The sequence below is a fragment of the Lynx canadensis genome, chromosome C1, assembly GCF_007474595.2.
Source record: "Lynx canadensis isolate LIC74 chromosome C1, mLynCan4.pri.v2, whole genome shotgun sequence".
Classification (NCBI taxonomy): Eukaryota; Metazoa; Chordata; class Mammalia; order Carnivora; family Felidae; genus Lynx; species Lynx canadensis.
The window spans coordinates 55715456-55741187 of NC_044310.1; the positions used below are offsets into that span (position 1 = coordinate 55715456).

Genomic DNA, 25732 nt, shown 5'->3' on the forward strand with positions numbered 1-25732 from the left:
TTCAAGGGCTTAATTTTTTTGCTTTTTGTTTTTGTTTTTTGTGTGTACTTTTTAAACACTCAACATAGGAAGAACCATCAGCAAAATATAAAAGCTTTATGGTCAACTCTGGGAGGCTAACCCTACCTTATACATCCTTCTATACCTCGTAGTACCAAGCACATGCTTTGTGCAAAGTGGGTCCTCAAAATGTTTGCCAAATGAATAATTGAATTTCCCTGTGATGAGTCAAGGGCACTTAAGACTTTTACAGTGTCCCAGGGTCATGATGATGAACAGTAATTACCGACAAACCATGCTAAATATATCCTGGGCTTGGGATATCACTAGTGGTAAAATTCTGTTTGTAGGAAAGCCTTGACACCACCAAGATGCTAAGGCTTTCAGCTAGAACCACAAGCAGAGCTAGGCCTCATAGAGTGAGCCAAAGACGAAGGTTCGATCGGCAGAAGTGGCTGGTGAATGTGCACTGAAGGCCCATCTTGTTTGTGCCAGGCCCTTGGGCTACCGCTAGCTAAGACAGCACCGTCGTCCTCAAGGGGCTTAGCATCTGGGAGCAGAGGGAGGGAGACAGACAACTTCACAACAGTGTGGAAACTGTGACGAGAGGTCCAGCAGAGGCTGCAACAGCGATGCCTGATGCACGCTTGCTGAGGTGGGAAGACCTCCCTGAGGAACTGTGGGCTGCACCTGATTGCAGACGGAAGTTAGTTCCTCAGAGAGACGAAGAAAGAAAAAGGAATGGCCCTGTCAGGCTTATAGTTTATAAAAAGTGCACTGCATTATGGGGTGGGAGAGACAAGGTAAGAGTCGGGGATACCAGCCGGGAGGCTGCCATGGTGAGACACTGCCGGGTAACACGGGCTTCTCAGGCTAGACACAGACTGAAGACAAATGCTGTCGGGCCCGGGTCCCCAGGAGCTTGTGGTGCTGTGGCTGCTGCTCAAAGGATGACAGCTCTGGACTTCAGCCTCCCACCTCCTGGGTTGAGGATGGGGAAGGGATCTGCTTTGGACGTGGCATGGTACAGTGTAGCGATTAAAAATTTCTCTTTGGTGATACAATACTTTGTTAGAATGAAAATATGAAAACCTGTTACTTTAGAAGAAGTAGGGGTGCCTGGGTGGCTCAGTCAGTCAAGCGTCCAACTCTTGATTTTGGCTTAGGTCACGATCTCATGGTTCGTGGGATGGAGCCCTGCACTGGGTTCTGTGCTGACAGCGTGGAGCTGGCTTGGGATTCTCTCTCTCCCTTTCTCTCTGCCCCTCCCCTGCTCACGTTCTCTCTCTCCTTCTCAAAATAAATAAACATTAAAAAAAAAAAAAAAGCACAGTAGTAGCTCTGAACCCGGGGTGTATTTGTGTGTGCGTGTGCACACATAACGCACGTGTGATATGAAGTACTTGCTCCTCGTTCACGCCTATTCTATAGTTAGGCAAGAGATAGTTCTGGTCCCAACAATACTGTTGATCCCTCTGTGCAGGCTCTAGTCTCTTTGACTCTTTTTTTCTCACAAGGTCCACAAAGGATCTGGACCTTGAAATCTTTACAGCCAACAACTGCTTTGAATTTCCAACCTTTTGCAGCAGAAGGGTTTGGTAAAACACCTTGCTAACCTACTGCAGGGGTGGTCTGTGCTTTGAGGTTTCTGATTGTATGGAGTACAATGTCTCACTCTGTTCCCCTGGCTGAGGTTTAGGAGAGCCTCAGCCCACATGGCCAAGCATGACCTGGCTATCTGGGCCTCAGGCCATGGGCATTATCCTCCATACTATAGTATGACTTTTTTAAGCATGCCATTATGAAGAAGAAAGCAGGAAGTCCTGTTCTAGATGGGACAAGGAAAAACATCCACGTGAGGTGCTCTGAGTTAGTTTCATCCAACTTCGGCTCAGGTCATGATCTCATGGTTCGTGGGTTTGAACCCTGCGTTGGGCTCTGTGCTGACAGCTCATATCCTGGAGCCTGCTTCAGATTCTGTGTCTCCCTCTCTCTCTCTCTGATCCTCCCCTGCTTCTGCATGCTCTCTTTCTCGCTCGCTCTCTCTCAAAAATAAACAAACATTAATTAAAAAAAAAAAAATCCACGAGTCCAGAAGCTCCTTTGGCCTATCCCTTATACATCTTCCTATCTCTCAAGTGTCCACTAGCTGTGTTAATGACAAGGCAAACGCCAACCTGCTTCTAACTGCATCCTGGGAAGGTGAACACAGAAGGTGATAAGTAAAAGGGCCAAAGGCGCAACGACAGATGGAAGCCTCCGTCCCTGTGCTCTCTCCATCTCACGCCTTTCTGTCTACCTGGGGACCTCCCTCTATTGGCTATCATCCCCACCCTCAACAGCTCCAAACTCTCCATCTATCTCCTTTAATATGCATAATTTTGGTCACCATGGGGGAAAAATATCTCATTTTTAGATGGAAAAATATTCAGAAGGAAAAACACTGCTTTCCTTGGAAAGGCTGACCCCCGAGTCTCTAGTTCACACAGGCCCCCAGAGATGCTGACAAAGTTCGAAGGAAGATTCGAGATGACTCAGTTCACTTCGAGAGAAAAAGTGGTGGGACTCCTGCATGGCTCAGTCGGTTAAGTATTTAACTCTTGGTTTTGGCTCAGGTCAGGATCTCATGGTTTTGTGAGTTCGAGCCCCACGTCCCTGTGGTGACAGTGCAGGGCCTGCTTGGGATTCTCTCTCTCCCTTTCTCTCAAAGTAAATAAACTTAAAAAAATAAAATAAGAGAAAAAGTGGCAACGAAACAAGTCTCAGTGCTCAGAACCACAGGTCTGAGAAGGAGGTTTCAGCCTAACATCATCTGGGTTTCCTACTGCAGTGGAAACCTCCCACACATAAGGCACACATAAAACACCAATTGATCAAACCGCTGGGACTGGATTATTATAGCTGGACAATGATTACTGTGGCCCAGGTCCTGTTTCCCTTCCTCAGAGCTCACTGGCATCGTGACAACCAAAAATGTTGTCTGGTAGCCATGGCCAGCTTACTAACCAGGGAAGCAGGTCCTCTGCCGTTCATGTCCCCTGGGATGGGCCTGGTGTCAGGCCTGGGGAGTGCCCTATGCTCTGACTGCAGCACGGAGGGCTGGCTCGACACCCTGGCAACCCTCTGGTCGTGGCTTTAATGGGCTAAAGAGACACTGCTGGACACCACTCTACCAGAAGAAACCCAAGGAACGTCTACCAGACGAAAGTGAAGAAAATAAAGTCAGCTGAGAAGCCCCCTGTAGAAATGTTTCCTGAAAACATTCGCCATGGGAACAGCCTTCTCCTGACCGTTCCAGTGGAAGAATAATGATCTTATTACGGACAAAAAGTTCAGTGCAAAGTCCAGCTCAGGGAATGTCAACGAAAGCCGGCAGAGGTGTGGTTTTGGGTAAAAGGAGTATCAAGAACTGAGTCCTTTCCTCAGAGAAACTTCTCTGTGTTGGCTAATTATAGTCTGAGAGCTATTCAACTCAGTAAACACTGATCAAGTGCCTACTGCATACATGCAAAGGGCTGTAGGAGGCAGCATAGTATAGTAGTTAAAAAAAGAACTTTGCAATCATGTGGGCCAGGGTTTGTGTCCTGACTGCTCCACCCACTCCCTGTGTGACCTCAACAAAGCTACATAACCTCTCTGTGCCTGGGAGTCCTCATCTGTAAACAGGGTTATTGTGGGAGGGATACTTATAGATCTTAGACTAATGCCTGACTTTTAGTAAGTACACAGTACTCATTAGCTATTATTATTATTCTAATCTTTCTGCACCTCAATTTCCTCATCTAGAAAATAGACATAAGAGGTAAACCTACCTCATGGGGTTGTTGTGAAGATTAAAGAGAATGATGCATGTACAGCATTTAGTATAATAACTTACACATAGTGAGTGTGCGATAAATACTAGTCACTGTTGTTCCTAAAAGATTCTCCCTGAAGTATGTTAAAAAATAAGACACCCACATATAAATGATGGTCCATGCAACAAAGAAATCCCTTCTTTGAACAATGTCATTTTGTGACAATGCTCCCATCACCCCTCTCCACCCAAGTTCTAGTTACTTTCCAGACATGCTAATTAGGCTCCATGCTGACTCTTCCAGGAGTTCTGATATTCCTCCAGATATTCTAGGCTTCCTTTTAACTTGATATTGACATGCCATCCATCCTGCCATTTAAGGCACTACTTAAAAGTGTGGTTTTGTAAAACAGGGAGCAAACCACAAAGGCTTCTGAAGCCCATCTACTTGGCTTGGAGGGAACAGAAAAGTGGAGTTTTATGGTATCAAATACCAGAAGCAGCTCTCATAGCCGCTAACGTCGTGAGGCTCCTCCTCACCCCTGGCGAGGTGCGGAGCATGTTATATGCATGACACCACTGAGACAAGGGCCCTAGCAAGTTCCAGGGAACTGGAGGTCCTAGCTGGTGTGAACAGAGCTATGGGCTTTGACCCATACCTGGCTCCAAAGTCCATGCTTACAAATCCTGGGACAACTGCCTCCCTCCAACTCATCCAAGGGCAACGGTTTCTAATTACAAGATCACTCCCACTAATATTCTTCTTAGGGCAACCAGTTCACCAGTTAAATGCTTTTTTTTTTTTTTTTCCCCTTTCTGCTACTTGGCCAATCGTGACACCTAGTGGCCAGTTGAGAGTATGTCTCCTTAAAAGGCTGGTGGGTGGGGCACACAGAGCTTCAGGACTAGAGGGATCTGATGGACACATCCAAAGTGAGGAAACAGAGGCTCAGAGAAATGAAGCAAGTTGCCTAGAATCAAAGAGAGAAGGAAGCCAACGTGGAACAGCATGGAAAGCCTAGACCTTAGAGTTAATACCTGGGTTCTGATTCAGATTTCATCTAATTTCTACCTTCAGCAAAATACTGTCTTCAATCATTTAGAAACAAGATGGAGCACCTAACCAAGTGCTGGTCACTGTGCCAGATGATGGGGACATGATGATAAGCAACAAATCTCTTGTCTTTCCAGCCAAACAGGAGAGGAAGACACTTGCACAGGATTCAACAGTAACACCACCAGTTAATATGAATTATGGACTTACTCTGCTGCCAGATACTGTGCCAAAGCCTGAGGTACATGAGTTATGTAATCCTTGCAATGGTCACAGGATGGTGGTGCAACTGTTATTCTTGTTTTAAAAAATGAGTGGGAGAACATTCACGCTAAGAGCAATAAACTTAGGCCTCTTCTACCTTTCTAAGTTTCTGAAAATGAGGTTGTTAGACTAGATGCTAGGCGATTTGTAAGGCCTCTTTCCTGCTCAGATCCTCCTAGGACTGACACATCTTTAAAATGAAAATAATACCTGGGGCACCTGGGTGGTTCAGTCGGTTAAGCATCCAACTCTTGATTTCGGCTCAGGTCATGATCTCATGGTTTGTGGGTTCGAGCCCTGTGTTGGGCTCTGTGCTGACAGTGCAGAGGCTGCTTGGGATTCTCTCTCCCCCTCTCTCTCTCAAAATAAATAAACAAACTTAAAAAAATCAAAAATAATACCTGAGTAAAAAAAAAAAAAAAATCATGCTCTCAAATGATTACAAAAAGAAAAAAGAAGGTCCCAAGATCAATGGAGAAGCTTTCAACATAACACAGTTACGGGATTCTTAACAACTGCTTTGCCTGTTTGATCTGGTTACATGGTAGATTAAAAATGCTTATATATTGGTGTCCTCAGGCTCTCACGACTGGAATGAATGATGGGCCCAGGTAAATGGTGGTTCAAAGATGAATTACTGTCCAATGAAGTAGGGAACACACTTCTCAACATTACTTTGGCATAACTCTGGGACTTCAGAAACAGCTATGGAGCCTGTAAGGCCAAGTGCCAGGTAGACCTGACCCCTTGATTTATGTTTCCAAATGAATAAGGCATGTTTCAGGAGTGCCACTGAGGACAGAGTGACAGATCAGCAAACTCTCCAAAATGGTACCACCATCAAGCGTTGCTTGCTCCTCCCTGGGTGGGGGTGGGGGTGGGGGTGGGGGTGGGGGACAGCATTTGGTTTCCAGAGTGGGGGAAATCAGGCAAACTCCTGCAGTGATTCTGCAAGTGGAGGCATCAAGTTCATGGGCTATGGAAAGCACCTCTGGCTCCCTGCAGCAGGACCACTTCCTCCAGCACCTGGGATAGCAGCCCCTGAAGGACAGGACCCGTGCCCCCCAGGTCTTGTGAACACCTCGCCTCCCTGGCCGGGGGTTTCTCCAATGATACTGAATGGGCCACAGAGAGAACATGTGCTAGAGATGCTGGAACTTTCAGCTTGGAATGCTCTGCTACCTTCCTCTGAATGGCAACATCTCACTTAACCTTCTAGGTCTAGAGATCAACGCCTGCCTGGCCCGACCACCACAGCTGCCCCAAGCCAAGTCTGCCTCTCGTGGGAACTGCTACCCTCCCGAAGTTCCCAGCACAAGATTGTAATCACAGATTTGTCTGGCTGTGGACTGTGAACATCTTTAGAAGACAGGCTGGGAGGCCCATCTATCCTTATGTATTTAGTACCTAGCATTGTGTCTGGATTGCAAAGGGGCTGACTTCCAAAGAACTGGAAAGTAAAGCAAAGAATTCAGAGTTGGGAAGAGGTTTATGAGGTACCATCATGTTTGAACTCCTGCTCAACACAAAATTTCCCTCAAAACATCATTATAGAAAAACAGAAGTTTTAAAAAGTGTGTGTGTATGCATGTATGCTTCCAGATCTCCCTTGACGTACTATGGGGTTATGTCCCAAAAACCATCAAAAGTTGAAAATACCGTAAGTTGAAAACGCATTTAATATACTCACCCACCACTGGACCACTTTCTCACACGATACACAAAAATAAACTCAAAACCAACTAAAGACCCAAATGTGAGACCGGAAACCATAAAACTCCTAAAAGAAAACATGGGCAGTGATCTCTTGGCCATTGGCCTTTGCAACATATTTATGGATATGTCTCCTGAGGCAAGGGAAACACAAGCAAAAATAAATTATTGGGACTACACCAAAATAAAAAGACTTTGCACAGTGAAGGAAACCATTAACAAGACGAAAAGGCCACTTATTGAATGGAAGAAGATATTTGCAAATGATTTATCTGATAAGGGATTAATATCTAAAATACATGAACTTTCACAATTCAACAGGAAAAAAAAAAAACCCAAATAATCTAATTAAAAATGGGCATAGGACTTGAATCAGCATTTTTCTGTTTCAAAATAGATGGCCAAAAGATACATGAAAAGACGTTCAACATCACTAATCATTAGGGAAATACAAATCAAAACCACAATGAGACATTACCTTATACCTGTCAGACTAGCTACTATCAAAAAGACAAGAAATAATAAGTGTTGGCAAGGAGGTAGAGAAGAGGAAACCTTGTGCACTATTGGTAGGAATATAAATTAGTGCAGACACTGTGGAAAACAGTATGGAGGTTCCTCAAAAATTTAAAAACAGAATCACCGTATGATCCCATAATTCCACTACTAGGTTTTTACCCAAAGAAAATAAAAACATAAACACGAAAAGATACATGCACTCCTATGTTTAATGCAGCATTATTTATAATAGCCAAGATATGGAAGCAACCTAAGTGCTCATCCATAGATGAAGGGATACAGAAAATGTACTGTGTGTGTATGTGTGTGTGTATGTGTGCGTGTGTGTATGTGTGTGTGTGTGTGTGTGTATATATATATATATACACACACATATATATATAATATTACTCAGACATAAAAAAGAATGAGATCTTGCCATTTGTGACAACATGGATGGACCTAGAGGGTAATATGTTAAGTGAAATAAATCAGAAAAAGGTATGCAAATACCATAAATTTCCCTTATATGTGGAATATAAAAAACAGAGTAACAAACAAAAAAACCACAGACTCATAAATACGGAGAAGAAACTGGCAACTGCCAGAACGGAGGGAGGTAGGGAGTGGGCGAAACAGGTGAAGGTGATTAAGAGGTAAAAACTTCTAGTTATAAAACAAATAAGCCATGGAGTTAAAAGTACAGCATAGGGAATATTGTCAGTAATACTGTAATAACAATATGATGACAGAGGGTGACTATACTTATGGTAGTGAGCACAGCATCATGCATAGAATTGTTGAATCACTGAGGTGAACACCTGAAGCTAACACTGTATGTCAGCTACACTTCAATAAAAATAGTTGTTGTTTTTTAAAAAGCTTATATTCTAGAGGAAGGATAGACTAGAGACAATTAAATACACTAAAGATGAAAAGGAAAGAAGGCATGAAAGAACCTTTAAGGGTGAAGAAATGTTCTATATCAAGATTGTGATGATGGCTACGTGGTCTACATGTTTGTCAAAATTTATACTATATACTTAAAAACTTTGTTAATGTTTATATATTTTTGAGAGAGAGAGAGAAAGAGAGAGAGAACGAATGGGGGAGGGGTAGAGAGAGAGAGGGAGACAGAGAATCTGAAGCAGACTCCAGGCTCTGAGCTGTCAGCACAGAGCCCTACGCGGGGCTTGAACTCACAGACTGTGAGATCATGACCTGAGCTGATGTCGGACGCTTAACCGACTGAGCCACCCAGGAGCCCCACAGTCTATATACTTTAAATGGGTACAGTTTATTTTAGGTAAATTATACGTCGATAAAGACGACTCTTAAAAAAAGAAAAATATACCAACCTACCTTATACATGCTCAGAACACTCAATTAGCCTGCAGTTGGGCAAAATCATCTCACACAAAGCCTATTTTATAATAAAGCGTTGAACAGCTCATGTAATTTATTGAATACTGTACTAAAAGTGAAAAGCAGAATGGCTGTCAGTGCATTTTCTGTTCACCCTCGTGATCATGTCCTTGTCTGGGAGCTGAGTGCGGCTGGTAGTCACTGCCCAGCACCATGAGACAGTGCCTTAGCACACGGTGCCAGCCTGGAAAAACAGCAAAATGCAAAGTACAGTTTCTGTTGAATGTGTATTGGTTTTCCACCATTGTAAAGTCGAAAAGTTGTAAGTTGGAGACGGTCTACGCATGTGTGACACCCTTCTAGTATAGTGGGTACATGGTGGCAAAGACACTAAGGGCGAAGCTCACTCAGTTCTTTGAGAGTTAGATACCATCTTCTTTTACAAGATTTTTTCCTCCTGATCTTTCAAGAAATACATGCTACTTAGAGAAAAATGTACAGCATTTATTAATGTGGATAATAGAGAACAGAAGTTAACACGTTGCTCTATTTCCTTCTACTATTTTCTCCATGAGTTTTTTTTTAAGGAGCTGAAATCACATTCTATCATACAATTTTACAGTTTGCTCCTTTTCAGCAAAGGCATTTTCCTATGTGATCACAAAGTCTTCATAAGCATCATGTTTTAAAACGTTTATTTTGGCATAATTTCAGACTTAGAGAAAAGTTATAGGAATGGCAAAAATAATTCTCTTTCACCAGATTTGGATTACTCAAATGGGAACATTTTACTGTATTTACTCTAATCCCTGCATTCTCTTCTCCAACAGAAAGCATGAGAGAGTAAGAGAGGTAGCCATGATGTTGCTTGGCCCTTAAATACTTCAGTATGTATTTTCTACAGATAAAGAGCTCTCTTACATAACCCATTAGTCAAATCTGGAAACTAACATTGATATTGATATTACCCAATCCACAACTGTATTCAGATTTCAGCAGTTGTCCCCGTAATGTCCTTCATGGCAAAAGAACACTCAAAATTCCACACTGCAGTTCAACTGTGTATCTTAGTTTCCTTTCATCGGAGATGGTTCCAGTGTCTGTCTTTGTATTTCATGATACTGATTCTTTTGCGTAAAGACCAGCTATTTTATGAAACACCCTTCAGTTTAGGTTTATCAGCTCTTTCTTCCTGACTAGATTAAAATTATGCACTTTTGGACCACAGAAGTGAGTATGCATGATTTTTAATGATTTTGGCAGGATTCCATTTTATGTAAACATTCCCTCATCATGGAATTTGGGCTATTGTATAATTTTGCTGTAATTCCAAAATGAAGCTCTTTCTCTTTCTTCCTATCAACTACCTACTGGTTTGTCTCCATTAATTTCTACATTAATGATTAACTCAAAGTTAAAAGAATGATTTCAGGTTATTTCAAGAATATTTTAAGTGTTAATATATTTATTGCTTTTTTCTATAAAGCTCCTGTCAGTGTGCAGACCCATAACCGATAAAAGTGTCTACTCCACCTCAGGCTAACTGGCCTTCCACACTGGCATGTTGTAAGATATAGGTTGATTTGGAAAGACAAAAAATATTGCAATGCTGTATTAGTGGACTTCATCTTTAAGGGATGGTTTACAAAGGGTGTTTGTTGTTCCTCTGATGACACTGAATACATTCATTTTCTCGTGTGTTTCTTCCTTCATTCAGCTAATATTCCCTGAGTTGTCAGCTGCGTGCCAGTGTCCTTCTAGGTGATGACATCAAGCTCCAATGTAAAGAGATAAACATGATAATACAGATTGCACTAAGGGCCATGAAATACTCCAGTAATAAGTAACTGGAGGGGGTGCTCTGGGTGGGGACAGGAAAGAGCCTGGTACTTTGAGACAGACAGAACTGGTGTAGCCACAGCTGGGGAGCATAGGGGGAATGGGTCAGGCCTCAGTGTCCCTTGTTTCATCTCAAAGTGCTTACTACAGAATTGCATCAAAAGGTCTGTAAAACATTGTCCTTTACGAAAAACATGAAGCCATATTCTGCCCTATCCCAAACACCCATCTCTCGGTGGCAAACCTTGCCCTTCTCCTTCCTTTCTGTCCTAGTCAGCAGAGTCTGAACGTCAGCATGTTGCAGTTTGCGAATAATGAAAGCTTGAAAATTCTGAAATGAGAGGAAACTTGCAAACCATCCTGATGTTGCTCAGCCTTGCAATTATCTGAACATCAAGGAATCATTAATGAATCAGGCTGTCTCAACATTAGATTAATGGTCACTTTCAACAATGAAAAGGGGGCAGATGACTGAGAAAGGTATGTGTCTTCTCCTCCAAATAACAGGGGTGGTGGCTGCAGCCGTAGGCAAGGAGGGTAAGTATTCACAAAGAAAAGAAACCAGCCTGTGCTGTGGACTGAGATGGGGCCAGCAGGAATTCCCGCTCCCCAGGCTCACTACCTGCTCTGAGCTTCGTCAGAGTGTGTCAAGAGGCCAGACACAAGAGCAATCTCCCAGGAACTTATCCTGGGGGAAATATAACCCCCCCCCCCCAGTAATGCCTACTTAGCACTTAGGACAGTTGGTTTCCATACACTGAGTGCAAAAAGCAAACAGATGGTACAGTGAAAAAATGGTTTTCTGGGGCAACTGGGTGGCTCAGTCAGTGAAGCATCCGACTTCAGCTCAGGTCATGGTCTCATGGTTTGTGCGTTTGAGCCCTGTGTGGGGCTCTGTGCTGACAGCTCAGAGCCTGGAGGCTGCTTCGGATTCTGTGTTTCCCTTTCTCTGTGTACCTCCCTCATTCACGTGCTCTGTCTCTCTCAAAAATAAATAAACATTAAAAAAATTATTTTCTTATATAAAAATTGCACAAGATGAAATATTATACACAATAAATACACGTGTGATCAATAATCATTAGAAACCTCTGTCAAATGTTGAAAAAAAAGGTTCACAATAATAACCTACAAGGTATGTGTACACTCTTCCCTTTCCCATCCTTCTTTTAAGGACACACAGCCCCAAGTAGGCAATGAATCTGATGTAGAAGTAACAAACACCCTCTTAACAATGCCATGCCCTCAAATACTGAAGTGTGTCTCAGGATTCCTGAGAGCAGGGAAAGGAAAAACAATAACTATTAAACTATTAATACCATTACTAATAAAAATACTGTGATTGTATCCTCCACTTGGGGGATGAAAATCTAGAACCATAGAGATGATAAACATTCACCCAGGGACATGAACTACCACTTGGTGAACAAAAGATAGTAGATGAGATTTTTATTATGAAGGCTCTAATTATAGAAGACACAACAGAAGCTAAATAATTGGGTCAGATCTGGTAATTAAAAGCAGTTGAGTAATTAACAAAGGATTAGTAAAAGTGTCAGGACAAAATCATCTCTTAACAAAAGCTGAAATACATGGGAAGGTTTTTATATTTTGGCTATTACCCTTCTGTTTTGCATTTTGGTTTTAAAAATATACAAAAAGTATAGGAAGTAGTAGGGAAGTAAGTCTTACTTTGTTAGGCTGTGACTGAAAGCTACTTTCTGGCAGGTGCTAGTAGCAAGTGTAAGTGAACTGAGGCAAGTAATTTAAACCAGCAGGACTAACTCAAAAGATTCCAATGTAGGCAATGGTGAGCTGCAGTTTCTAAGTTAGAATCACTAATATGTATCTAGTTGGTTGTTGAAAATTTCTATTTTCTGGATGTTTTTGTCTCTACCACAACTTCAAGGGATAAAAGGAGGCTCAATCCTTAGCATTGGTAATTAGCATTGGTCACGAGACCTGGCAAAAAAAAAAAAAAAAGTGCCCACTGTAGTTTAATAGGTGTGAGCCTTAAACCTGGTAACATTTTAACTATTTTATGCTTTATAGATACAAAACAAGTATTTGAACCTAGGTTTAGAATAATTGTTTGAAGGCAGAAGAAAAGAACAACCAAAAAAACCCCAAAAAGTTTTACAGACCAGGCCCCTTTCCCTATCCTGAGTCATCACAGGCTGACAATTTCTTTCCAGACTATCTGTCAGAACAATAAGGATGCCTTAGATGGCTCGTTTTATGCAATTCTCCAATTCTACTCCAGAGGGCGAAGTTGGCCAGCATTTCACTGAAACAAGGAAATTCCTTTCAAACGGGATTTTTTTGCAAAGCGCTAGGAAGATATTCAAGTACAAAATGGGCCTTTTCCCCTCCTCCTGCTTCTTGTCAATACATTTAATTCTCACTGATTAACAAGCACTCCAGCCCTTTTGTGCAATGAGGGAAGGGACATGATTAAGGCAGCGAGCAGGAACACTTTATCAGCATAGTGCTGTAGGTTGGCAGGTCTACTCTCCTAAAACTTGAGATCAGGGTTATGGTTTTGCCAAAGCTGATACAGTTTCAAGGATATTACTTTTTTTTTTTTTTTTTTTTTTTTAGGAGAATTTTCCACTGCGCCTCACACAGGGTTCCCTTTGCAGGGCCTCCTTCTGTGAAACCACAAAGCCACCGGAGGCCTGAGAGCACCCGCCCTGCTTTCCTGGAGGAATGGTGGGACCTTGCCACCTCCTGAGGGTGTCTGGTGGCCAGGAAGGAGTCCAGACAGCAATTCCTCACTGGCCTTCCTTCCCTTCACAGAAAGGGTTACGTACTCCCAGTGGGAACTCAGATAAAGCCACAGAAGAGGTCTCACACAGGGCATAACCTGTTCTCAAAGTTGAAGCAAACTGTAGGTTTAGTCTCTTGGTGATGGCATAACAGGGCAGAAGGAAAGACCCTGAGTGTGTGCCAGTTCTCCCTGGCCTAGGAACAGATCTAGTTTTTGTGGACCCTGAGCCTTATTCGATTTGGGGGCCTCTTTACCAGAAGAATATAAAATTAGGAATGGCACATTAGCTATAGGGTCTCAGAAGGGGTCCCCAGTGGTGAAAGACCCTGAAACTCAGGCATCATAACCGTCATTAGCTCTGTGGCCAGCACTGCTGGCTGAGGAGTGACTGTGTTGGCAAGAGGCTCCTGCAAGCCTTGTCCACAAAATGGCAATGGGTGATTTCTGTATGGTCACATGGCTCAGTTCCCACCTCAGGGAGTGGACTAAGAGGCTGGGAAAGAGAGTGCAAGGTGGTCAGCGGCCAAAAGTGTCCCCATTGGTTCTGCTCCTTCTTCACCCTGCCCCAGGCACATCGCAGGTGCTCAATAAACACCTCCCAACCCAACAACAGAAGTGGCCCCACTGCTTCCCCACCTACCCGTCCCACCCTGAAGGCTGTACTGCCTCCCCTTTTCTCTAGCTCACCAGCCAGGTTTTAAGCTTCTAGGTAAAGGAAGTACTCCTGAACAGTCTATCTGCGGAGGTGGGTAAGTCAAACCCAACATAAGAGCGGGTTTCTGCTTCCCTGGGCAATTCATTCACCAAAGATGTACAGGCATGAGTTACCTAAACTTCAAAATCAGTCCAACAAATCATGATGCTGCTTCATTCTATACAAACCCTGTACTTGGCACAGCATGGGCACCTGGTAAGATGCAAGGAGTCTGGAGCTCTACTGGCTCCGGAGTGCCCACTGCCCCAGCGGGATCCTAGGAAGGAAGTGTTCCACGGGATTCCTGTTAGAGGGAATGAACCTCCTTAATCAGGAATCCGAGCTCCACCACTGGCCAGCTCTCCAACCCTGCCTGACCAAGCCTCTGCCCTTGTTTTGGGTCATCCCGTTGGCTCAGGCCCTGCCTTCTCCCCCTCCTCCTGATGGGAAGGTCAGGTCTCCTTTTGAGACCTCCTTGGGCTCCACAAAGGTTCCAACTATGCCAGTCCTATTGACAACAGAAAAGAAACTGATGTGAATTTAAAGCACCTCACCAAATATAGCTATGTTTGCATATTTTCACAGTCCCTGTAAAAATAATCTATAAACTTCTCCCAATCTAGTGGCAAAATCACTTATTCAAATCTTAACAAGGAAATGAGAGGAGGTCTAAAGATATGACAAGTTGTTTAGTTAATGTAGCTTGCTTTTGTATATGCTACAGCCTGGTATTTATAAGCAAACCTGCTCCTAAATGTTCTTGTTCTTTCTTGAATAAAACAGTGAGAACTTCTTACATATAAAAGTGTCTCCATGAAGCCATTTATCACAAGGAAAAAGAAATGTTCTGCAAAATAAAGGTAGTATCGTGATGTGAAGATAGTGGCCACCATTATTTGGGTGCTTACTGTGTACTAAACATTTCACGTGGATTATTTCACTTAATTCTCTCAATAACCCTGTGCAGTGTTATCCTCATTGTACTGATGCAGAAGTTGAGGCTTCAAGAGTAAGTGACTTGCCTGAGGTCGCACGTTGCCCAAGGTATTCAGTATTTGGACAGGTTGAGCTTTATTTTTAATCCTTGGGGCATGCTGCCTGTGCAACCAAAAAAAGTCACTTTGTACATGACAAATAACTAATGAGATTTGCAAGCTATTTTTTCAAAGCAGGTGGTCGCACACATTTTGATTTTTTCTCAAATTCCTGTTTGATCCAAAAAAGAAAAAATTGCTGGAGAATTGGGCTTCTTCTTTCAAGGCTATAAGGATTTTTAAGAAATCATTGCAACAGTCAAAAGCAAATAATGGTAACACCTACCATTTATTGAACATATACTATGTGATAGGCCGCTGTGCTGAATTCATTATATGCAATGCTTTCCTCAATGCAGCTATCTCATGAGGCAACTGGCATTATCCTCATTTAGCAAATGAGGAAACTGAGGCTCAGAGACCCTGCCCAAAGTATCTCAAAAGCTAAGGAAAGGTCTGGACTCTGGTCTACCTGTCTACACAATGCACCTCCCTGCTGTAAAATGCACACAAATAAAAAGAATGTTTTAGTTGACAGCCTGTTAGCTATTTCATACATCTAGATATGTGAATGGCCAAATGGAAAGCGCTGTATCCTTGGAGGCCGAGAGAAGAACATAGGTGAGAAGTGGTCGGGGGGTTCAGTTCTGCCCTGTCAGCCTCTGTCTCCAACATCATCTGGGGTTTGAAGGAGGACACAGAGCAGGGGATGAAGGAGAAGGGAGCCAGATCCTACCGTCTTTATAAACAGCCAGAAAAACTAACAGGAGGGCATAAGGCAGGTTCACATCTGGATACACGTTGAGTCTTGCTGGGGGAACCAGTCCAATGATGGAATTGCCCAAAATGCACTTAATACATTCTTAGGCCATCATCCCCAAAGCGACTCCAACTCTGACTCGAGTGTCCTGCTAGCATGTGTCACTTGCTCATCTGACACTCTGCCTTTACCAGGAGGTGGGGGACCTAAACACAGAGTGACCTACCTACCATCACAGTGGCCCAACTTGCACATGACAAAAGAGGGCACCTTGCCAGAGAGGCCAAGTTCACAATGCTGGGGCTGGAGAAGGCAGAAAAATCTGCTGACTCCAAAGGATGCTGAAGCATAAAAGAAAAACTGCAAAAAACAAAACAAACAAACAAAACGGGGGGAAGGGGTGGTCTTTGCAGGACAGCAGGGCATATTCTATAGTCTTGATTTTTCAGGGTTCATAAACTATGGACGGAGCCTTGATTAGAAATCCCCATGAAGCATGGCCCCCATCAGCCCTCAGAACAAGAAAAACTATGTTAGGGTCATGAGCATGGGAGACGGTGACTGAGCATGGAGTTTCCAAATACTAGCTTTCTCTTGCGGTTATAACAAGTGCACTTTGGTGTGATGGTAAGGAAAACCTTCCCGGAGACAAGGTCAAAGGCTTCCCTGTGGTCTTAGAGGCAGGGTGCTGGTAAAAGCCTGGCTGCCATTGGAATCTCTGCCGCCCAGGCCGATTTCCTCAAACTGGGAGTCACACACACACTTCTGACACCCATTAAAGGGAATGTAGCTGGGAGCTGGGCCTGGCTTTGTGGGAGCAGCATCCTTCCAGCAACTTCACGTTATCTGAAAATCGGAAGAAGACATTTGGGAGAAGAGGAGGAGGTGGGGGGCTCCCCATGCTCGCTCAAGTTTCAAGAACAGGACGGAGAGTCGCTTTTAGGGGCGCTGAAGAGGAGTTCCTTGCAGTAGCCAGGGGTTAACAGTTAATCTTACAAGATGCTAAAGTGGAAGTTTCCACTCCAGCATCAAGATTCAACAGATGGGAAATTCCAAAGCAAGGGGCCAGACCATTATGTGGAAATTTCTAAGAAGCTGACTTAGCTGGCTCAAAGATCCATAAGGAGGATATATAAACAGGTTCAGGGCAGTGGAAAGGGTTGAGGATTTTGTGAGGCAGATTCCTTGGAAATTCTCTGATTCCCACCCTCCCCAAGATGGCTTGGGTGGAGGGAGCTGGCCTTTCATTTCAAGCCTAGAGAAAAGGGTTTCAAAGGCAATGTCTGGAAGGCTTGATATGGGTCTCCTAGAGTTTGGGGACTGGTATGTGACTTCTGCCTGAGGAACCAAAATATGAGGGGGTTACTAAGGAGGCCTAAGGTGGGAGAACAGAAGGCTGTGTCAGGGAAAGTGACTGCTCACCCCCTACCTCTGGGGGGTTGAAGGAGTATGAACTCTGGGCTCCAGGAATGCCAGCTTCGGTCTCCTTAAAACAGGTTCTACCCAACGGCCTTCATTCAGCCTGATGGTGAGAGGACCCCAAAGACAGAACGTGAATGGAAACCAGAAGCTGCTGGCTGATGGTCACAGCCAGCAGAAGGAGACATACTGCCTGAGTGCTGGAAAGTTCCAGCAGGGGGGCCTTGAGAAAGCCACGGAAGCAGCCAGGAGAGAAAGAGTCCATTTATCCATCAGCCAGGCTCAGAGGACCCAGTGCCAGGCGTGACAATGGCAGTCAGGTAAGAATCTTCCTCTCTTCCTCCCTCTCTCCCTACTTCACCTGGGGAAGCCTGAAGCGGTGGGCAGCTGGGGAGACCCATACTGGCAAGATGGCGGGGGAGGGGTGAGTCTTCTCTTGAGTGAATACTGACTGCTGATTGACCACACATTGATCATTTCCAATTTCCAAAGCAAATGTGCATGTGTGGTATGTGTGTGTGTTACTTACAGGGGCCATAGGACTTTTTATTGGCAAAGAAAAACCAGAGAAGTCATAGGCTTAAGTTTTTAAAATAAAATGGAGAAAAGACACACCTCACTGAATAAACAGACAATATAGCCATGTCTTAATTAGGTCTCGGATGCCACGTGTGGAATGTCTAATTACAGCTAACCTTTGTTAAGCACAGACTATGTGCCAGGCACGAGACCAAGGACTTTACAGGTATTACCTCATTCAGTCCCCCTAACAACTCCAAGAGGCAAGTGTTATTATCCCCTTTGACCACTAAGGAACCTGTGGTTCAGAGAGGTTGGGTGACTTTCCTAGGGTCACACAGGTTGGTAAGCAAAGTAGTAGCCTGGACTCAACCTCAAGTCTGACATCTAATCCTGAACCTTTTTTATCCTTGCAGATGAGTGGTTTTCAGCAGACAGTGGTGACGAAGTAGGGCAGGAACTTGGGTCCTGCCCACCCTTCCCTCTTGGGAGTCCCTAAGCTAGATAACCAAAGAGCAGAGCTTGTAACCACTGAATTGCATGATCTTAGTGGCCTCTTCCAACTCTGGGATTCTATGATTCTATCATCTGTGGGGAGAAAGGTAGAGAGAGGTGGACCCACAGCAGCAGATACAGGGAAGACAGAAAAGATGGAGTTTATATTCTGTATTCTCACAGTGGCAGAGAGAAGGAGCTGGTTCTTGTACGTGTTACTATAGACCTGAGGTTTGCAGAATTATAGTCATGTGTATAAATAACTAGTTCAGATAATGCACATAAAGCACGTAGCACAGAACCTGGCACCAGAGTAAGCATTTAGGTAAATGGCAGCTATGGTTGTAAAAAGTTTACATATATGCCTAAAAACCTCAACATGCAATTTAATGCAACATACTCAGCCACTGACATCACTGTGTCTGTTCCATAGGGAACTATGTTTATCATGGACACTAAACTTTATTAGCTGAGCCAAGACAAGAAATGGATGCATAAGATTAAGCTAGCCAAATATAAAACAATTTAAGTAAGTGTGAAGCAATGGCTCTTAAACGGTAGGGGCCATGGAATCCTATGAGAAAACAATGGAAGCATAATCCCTTTTTCCAGTAAAAAAGTGCATACACACAATTTTGCAAATAATTATAGAAGCTCATTCATTTTTTTCATTCAATGGGTTACAGGTCTACTGAAGCCTATTTACTGTGTCCAGGTTAATAATCACTCCTATAGATTCTGGGGATGCGGTAGGAGATCCTCAGGCCCAAAGCTGCCTATCCGACCCCACAGTGGGGTCACCCATCCTTGACCTCTCCATATGCTGTTACTAGTCTTGATCATGATACCAAACCTGGAATAGATAGCCGATGAAACTGAAGCTGAATCTAATTTTAAACCTTTCCAGTTTAGTGGACACCCCTCCCCGCACCCCCATTAAGAATTTCTAAATCAGTGGACTCTGGTACCTAAAAATTTTATCTGCTTGGCACTCTCTTCCTTCCTTCCTTCTACTGGTAACGAAATTCTTCCTTTTTTCATAGGGATTGCATTCCATGAAATGGGATTCACCCTCTCTCAAGGGCCACAGAAACAAACCTTGCCCAAATAGATACTGCTATTGTCTTCTGTGTGCTTCTAACCAAGTTGATTCAGGCAAAGAATCCAAACTGGGCCCATTAACCCTCCTTGGTCCTATCGCTAGAAAAATGGCAAAAGAAGCAACCCCTTTTCACTGAGATCCATAGCTGTGAGGATGATGGAAATGTAACATTGATGGCCACCTCTGGCACATGGTGAGGGAAGAGCTTGCCTGTGAATGAAGTTGACAGAGTTGAGCAGAGCCAAAAAAATGGAGAGAGTGAGTGAAAGATAATGGCCTAATGACACCTTTTGAACCCCTGGACACAGCTATACCAGAAGCCCATTCCAATACAGACATCTTAATCACGTAAGTCAAGAAACCAGTGGGGCTCCTGGGTGGCTTAGTCAGTTAAGTGTCTGACTTCGGCTCAGGTCATGATCTCACAGCTCGTGAGTTCGAGACCCACGTCAGGCTCTGTGCTGACAGCTCAGAGCCTGGAGCCTCCTTCGGATTCTGTGTCTCCCTCTCTCTCCTCCACTCATGCTCTCTGTCTCTCTCTGTCTCAAAAATAAATAAACATTAAAAAAAATTAAAAAAAAAAGAAACTAGTTTTAGTTGGATTTGTTACTTGCAAACAAAACAATAATAATAATAATAATAATAATAATAATAAAAATATTTATTATTTGTAAAACAAATTGGATGGTGAATGGAAGACAGTTTTACAAATGCTGCCTGTCGTGGTAGCTGTTTGGGGAAGCTCTAGGTGAGCAGGCTGAGAAGGTGGTGGCCTTGGACCAGGAAGAGCCCTGCGCCAAACTGTCAGCAGATGACTTGGTCCTCATCCCCCTCTTCCGGCCCTCGTGCAGACCTCCCACCACTCCACCCTTCCTTGGGCAGCTGGGCGCCCTCTGGCCCTTTCCTGTGCCTCCCACTAATGGTTGCTCTACCTTTCCCATCTCCTCTCATCCAATCAAAGCAGTTCACACTTCTACAGGACCTGTTACTTGACATTGACAGGCTGTCCATGGTTGACAGCAGTTTAATCAAGTATTTCTTCTTTCAGGGATGAGCACATTTTAACCGGGTATTTGGGAGGACAAAAAACCCAAAGGGCTCATTCACTAATCGTGGAATAGGCCCTAATGATGGTACAGATGCAACTGAACAGGGGGCTCTTCTCGTAAATCTCAAATAATTCCATGTAAAGCAGTTAGCAGTGCCTGGCTCACACAGTCAGCACTCAAAAAAAAAAAAAAAAAAAAAGAAAAGAAAAGAAAAGAAAAGAAAACCCCAGTACACACTAATATGACTTATTGCTGCTGTTATTATGTATCCTCCCATGACTACCACGCAACTACTCACTGCCTATTCCTCCATCACTACCATGACCACCTCTACCACGAAGGTAACTTCCCCTTTCTTAACCTTGGCTAGCCTCAGATCCACAACCAGTTAATGCACTTTAATTATTTTGTATGGTTTATAAAACACTTGCACATACATCCTCCTTTTAGATCTTCTGGCAGGCCTCAAGTTAAACATCATTCCCATTTTACAGAGGGAGAAACTGAAGCTCAACGAGGTTGAGTTCATAAGGTCCCACAGCCAGCAGCAGAAGAGTCAGGGCTCAGACCCAGGTCTCATATAAATTTCTTATTCTTTCCACAACAAGTGGTTGCCAACTTGCACGCAGCAATCGCATGCGAATCATCTGAGCACTTTAAGATTCTGGGAGTCTACCCCAGACCTAATGAATGGGGAGGGAGCAGGAGAAGGGACCGTGTGCTTGTGTTTCAACAGGTGTCTCATGTGATCCTGATGAGCTGCTGACACACAACCAACTGTAGTGTCCATGCTGCCTCCTGCTATATACTAAGTACCTATACTAAGGTATAGACTATACTAGACTAAGTACCTGCTATACTCTCAGTATACACCTCTGTGGTGCAAGGAAAGTGTAGGTAGCCGTCTGCTCTCTAAAGTCCGTTTTCTACCACTGTATAACAGTTATCTCACGGCAATCATGTCTAGGTTCAAAGACATCACTGACAAAGCAATGGAAGAAGGAAGACTGGCCAAGGTGAAGGGAGTGAACCACAGAGCACAGGGTTTGGCTTTGAAATAGTTCAGGGCAGGGCAGATCCCAGATGGCAGGAATAGGCGGGGAGGCCATATTGTGGAGAAGGGAATATTCCAGTGGGACCTTCAGAATGGGAAGGGTTTCCAAGTGGAGAAGGGGTGAGCAGCATGAAGTATCCTCCAGAGAAATGGTAATGGGACCAGCATGGCTGGAATAAAGGAAATAGTGAGAGGCGAGCAGGAAAGGATGTAGCCAGGTGATGGATATGGAGAAGCCAGAGAGAGGAGTCGAGGCTGGTGCTGTGGGTGACCTGGGGCACCGACAGTTTCTGAGCAAAGCAGGGACAGCCTGAAAGATGAGCCAAAGGATGACCAGTGCGGCAGTGTAGAGTGGAGGGAAGGTCAGAGAGTGGGCAGTCCGACACTGGCAAGAACACCTCGAAACCTGCTGAACTGAGATGCCAGCTGGCAGTGCCAGGGCCTGTCAAGCAGAATGGGGACAGAGGATGGCAGGCTATGGGATAGGCATGGATCGGAGTCCTCACTCCATGCCCTTCTCTTTCCCTGTGACTCAGAAGCCCTGTATGGCAGGACTATAAAAATGGCCACAATCCTTCCCCTCTCTTTATCCATGCTGCCTGCAGTACAGTTCTGTAGCTCCTGTACTAAGGGGTAGACTCTGGAGCCTCGTGATTCCAGGCCAGCCATACAGCTCACTTTGGCCGACAGAATGTGATGGAAACAACGCTGTGCCACAGCTGAGCCTCAACCTCAAGATGTTCCCACTTTGTCTCAGTCAACCCTGATCAACCCCATGCGAACATGCTCAGGGTAGCCTGGAGGATGGTGAGACACGTGCCTTAGCCATTGTGGACCTGCAGCTGACTTCAGACAGGAGTGGTCCCACTGGAAACCAGAAGAATCACACAGCAAAGCCCAGCCCAAAATGCCAACCCACAACATTGCAGGATAAGGAAATGATTGTTATTTGGAGTCGGGAAATTTCGGCTCGAATTTCTGGCAGTATATTTTGGAGTGGTTTCTTACGCAGCAAAAGCTAACTGCTACGCACTGCAAATAAGAATATCACCACAGTATTAGGGAGTCAGGCCACATGAAGCCCCAGAAGATTTTTCACTTAAAAAGTATATTATTTGCCTAACTCTAAAGTCAGTTTTCTACCAATGCATAACTATTCTCTCACAACAATCACATTTAGGTTCAAAGAGAGGAGAAGAAACCTCCAGCAGTAAGAAAGCTAATACGTTGTAGCTGTAAGCCAATTTTCATTACAACACACTGCAAGGGACTGTCTGAATTCCTTGGCTGAAATAACACTTTGTTGTTTTGGATACTGCTTGAAACAAGCAGACCATCAACAAGGGCCTGGAAATAGTTTCATTACCAAAAAAAAAAAAAAAAAAAAAAGAAAATTTAACAGTATTTGGCATATAATCATAGATCTTTTCCCTGACCATGTTCTTAGCAAAGGAATGTGGATTGATCTGCTTTTTTTTAAGGCATGGAAACATCTTAAATCCTTTCAGAGAGGAAATTTTAAAAAGTGTGAATAAATAGACATCTAATCATAGTCCTGGTAGGGATGTATCTAACTTAGAAGTGTGAATATCATTTCAAAAATAATGTCAAACAGTCACATTGTTTTAAAAATGAAAGAGAACTCACCAGAAAGACTTCCTGTGGCCCACCGTTTTCAGGTTGGAAGTGGTAGAATGAATCTGAAATAGAATTAAGCAAACATTCCATAAGTAAATCACACTTGCAAAGGGTGTGCTTTCAGTCCCAAGTGACCGCCATGATGTTGAGTATTTATTCTTTTAGTTAAAGATTAGCAAAGCTTTTTCTGGCTCCTGATGGAATAGGGAGAGTTTTTTGCCTACATATTTCAACTTCCTGAATAGAGAGCCTTCTCTCTTCTACTTCAGGGAGCGCTGAAAGTCTGAAGCCAGTATAACTATAAATGGTAGTGTTTTCATCCAAACCCCTCCAAGTCAGCAGAAGCCTCTTTGGTTGTTGCTCTTGCCTTGGTCCCTCAACTCCTTCTGCTAGGACCAAGCCACAGCTCCCTGCATGGAACCAATTAAAAAATGGACAGTCCAGCACAACCTCCAGGACAATGGGTAAGAGTGTACAAGGCTTCCCAATAGATCACAAATAAGCACAAATTTTTGTTTTATTGATAAGGATGAGCCCAAGGCAGTCCTGCTCAACAGAAATAGAACATGAGCTATATATATATATATATATATATATAATTTTCTATTTTCTAGTAGTTACACTAAACAGGCAAAAACAAATGGATGAAATTTTAATATGTGTAACTGAATTTATTCAGAATATTATCATTTCACCATGTAACCAATAGAAAAATTACTAATGAGACATTTCACATTCTTTTCGTCACACTAAATCTTTAAGACCTAGCACGTCACAACTCAGACTAGCCACATTTCAAGTAGTCAACAGCCACGATGGCGAGTAGCCACATCAGACACAGAGGGAATCCACTTTTGGCCTTCAGGTACTGGTAAATCAAGTCAAATGCATGAAGAGATTTTATTCATCTATTTTTCTCCTCTTAGTAATCCATCATCACCCCATTTGTGATGTCATTTTACTGGAAATAATCACGTAATAATAGCAAATATTTATATAGCACTTAACTATGTGCCAGGAACTGTTCTTGGCATCTGACTTCAATTAACACTCACAATAACCTTATGAGATAAGCATATTATCATTCCCATTTTGTAATAAGGAAACTGAGACTTGGGAGAGGTTAAGTAACATACTCAAGGTTATACGTTGGTGACAGAGCTGGGATTCTAATCCATGTAGAGGTCTGCCTCCAGATCCCATGTCCTTTAGCCACTAGACTCTCACCTAAATGTGAATGGCTCAAGATAAGATAATTACTTTCAGTTTTAGTTATAACCACCAAGTGATCCAAGCCTGCTGTCACGATACATGGTCAGATAATAGCAGTGACGGCAGATGGAGGAGTTACGGGATGTGCTAGCAAATTAAAATAAAAACAACATGGAGGAGGAGCAAAATCACCACAAGCAGGCCTGGGTCTGACCGGGATGCAGCAGGAGGTTAATGGTGCCGGGGTTGGGGGGGGGTAGGTGTCGGTCGTTCGAAAATTTTGTCTTCACAATTTTTCTGAGGGAAGGGTCTATCACTTCCATCAGATTCTCAAAGGGGTCTATAAGATAGGCACCTCTATATCTGTCCTAGCTGGGTGGAGAGGAAGACCAGAAGAATCAGGTAGAAAGGAATTCAGAAAACATATCCTTTTAAATTGATTAATCCGTGGTCCCCAAAGAAGTCACACCTAGTGAGAAAAATAAGATCCACACGTGTGAACTCCACGCCCATATAGTAGGAAAGGAGGTTGGTCAGGGACACTGTTCAGAATCAGCAGGCCTTGGACTGAGGCCACTGTGGGATGCTGAGCCCCGAACCTGCTGAAAGTCCTTCAGTGGCTTCCTCTAGGTTGTAGGAGCAAATCCAAGTTCCTTAGCCCAGTCTCAAAAGCTGCAGTGGTCTCATGCCTGACCTCTTCCCGGGCACTCAGATATCTTGTCTTTTAGCTACACAGACCTATTTACAGGTCCCTACGTGCCACACACTCACCCCTCTGTGCCTTTGCAGATTCTGTTCTTTCTGTCAAACACATCCTTTCCCTATCGTATCAGCCTACCTGTAGGCATCAGTTCCAAAGTCATCTCCTCTGGGAAGCCTTTGTGAACTCCTTTGGCTGCCATAGGGACAGCTTTCTCTCTCTGCAGTAACAGTAGTATTCATTCAATTCAGTTGAGAATTATGTACTACTACGGATAATAACAAAAGCTGGTATTTATGGAGTCATGTGCCAGGCACTGTTCCAAGTGCTTTGCATGTTCCTCTAATCTACTCAGTAACCATACAGGGTAGGTCCTTTTATTACTCCATTTAGCAGGTGAGCAAACTGAGGCATAGAAGTCAGCAGCCTAAGGTTATCCAGCTTGTAAGTGCAAGAGCCAGAGTGTGAATAAAAACACACTGGGATAAAAAGTCTCCAAATATGTTCTTTAGCAAAGCAAGCTTTCACTTCATCTTTTAAATCCAGCCAGTGCTGAGGGGATATGTTTTAAATCCAGCCTATGCTTGTTCACTAGGAGAGGGAACAGACACAACTCAGAGCTTGGCCAACTCGATCATACCTCCAACAAGATCATCAGCTTCCCTTAACTTTGCACGTGGATCTAAGTAATAACATGCCCTCTGAAAGCCTTGGCTGACCATTATAAAGGAATGACAGAAAAGACCCTTTCCTTTAA

At 43.6% G+C, this 25732-nt stretch overlaps 1 protein-coding gene across 1 annotated transcript in view; it reads right to left on the bottom strand.

Annotated features, from left to right (window-relative positions):
- Positions 1–25732, bottom strand: part of GNG12 (G protein subunit gamma 12) — a 127085-nt gene that overhangs the window by 54267 nt on the left and 47086 nt on the right. Inside the window, exon 2 of the mRNA XM_030326345.1 lies at positions 23073–23125. The gene's annotated coding sequence lies outside the window, so the exon portion shown is untranslated. The remainder of the gene's footprint in view (positions 1–23072; positions 23126–25732) is intronic.